The 1,155-nt window shown below is 47.2% G+C and overlaps 1 pseudogene; it reads right to left on the reverse strand.

Annotated features, from left to right (window-relative positions):
* Positions 1-457: 457 nt before the first annotated feature.
* LOC143681998 (U2 spliceosomal RNA) lies at positions 458-538 on the reverse strand (annotated as a pseudogene).
* Between the last annotated feature and the right edge of the window lie 617 nt (positions 539-1,155).

Here is a 1,155-nt window from a genome sequence, read left to right on the forward strand (position 1 = left end):
ACCAGGGGGTCTGCGGAGGAGTGGGTGGGTGGGGCAGGGATCCTCCAGCAAGGTTCCAGAAAGGGGGATGGGAGGAAGGCTCCAGGATGGTAGAAGGTCATTGTCTCTCACTTAATCCATAAAAGGTGAGCAGAGTTCCCAGGAGGACCCCAGCTAGCTGGTTATGGGAGGTTAGAGGGAGCAGGGAGGCTTTTACAAGGCCTCCAGGGCCCCCCATTTCCTCTCTATTCCATCATCAGCTGTCCCCCTGCACCATCACCAGCACAGGGAACTCCCATCTGGGGTTGGGGGTAGGTGGGACAACTCTACACAAAGGGCAGGACAGTTCCAACCTTCACAGGGGTGACAGGGGTGGATGACCAGAGGCATGGTGGCTGCATCACACTGGACATCTGAGCTCACCTTCCCTCCCAGGTTTCAATATAAAATGACATGGCTTATCTGGTTGGTCCTGGCCATAGGTTCATAAGCACTTGGAGGAACACGATGTGATATATATATACTACACTTGATCTTAGCCAAAAGGCCGAGAAGTGATGATGTGTTATATATATGTTACCATGATAAAAGGCCTTCTAAAAATGAAGAAAAATGAACAAGATGTGTTGTAATACAAACGTACCTGAAATAAAGAAATGTTGGTAGAATAGACCAAAAAAACTGAGAATGGCTTCCTATGGGGAATGTTCTAGTTTGCTGGCTGCTGGAATGCAATATACTACAAACAGAATGGCTTTTAAAAGGGGAATTTAGTAAGTTGCTTGTTTACAGTTCTAAGGCTGAGAAAATGTCCCAATTAAAACAAGTCTATAGAAATGTCCAATCAAAGGCATCCATCCAGAGAAAGATACCTTGGTTCAAGAAGGCCGATGAAGTTCGGGGTTCCTCTCTCAAGTGAGAAGGCGCATGGTGAACACGGTCACGGTTTCTCTCTCATCTGGAAGGGCACATGGCGAACACAGCATCGTCTGCTAGCTTCTTCTCTCCTGGCTTCTGATTTCATGAAGCTCCCCAGGAGGCGTTTTCCTTCTTCATCTCCAAAGGTCGCTGGCTCATGGACTCTCTGCTTCATGGTGCTGCAGCATTCTCTACTCTCTCTGAATCTCCTTCATTCTCCAAAATGTTTCCTCTTTTATAGAACTCCAGAAACTTATC

Source organism: Tamandua tetradactyla, chromosome 4 (assembly GCF_023851605.1).
Source record: "Tamandua tetradactyla isolate mTamTet1 chromosome 4, mTamTet1.pri, whole genome shotgun sequence".
Taxonomy (NCBI): domain Eukaryota; kingdom Metazoa; phylum Chordata; class Mammalia; order Pilosa; family Myrmecophagidae; genus Tamandua; species Tamandua tetradactyla.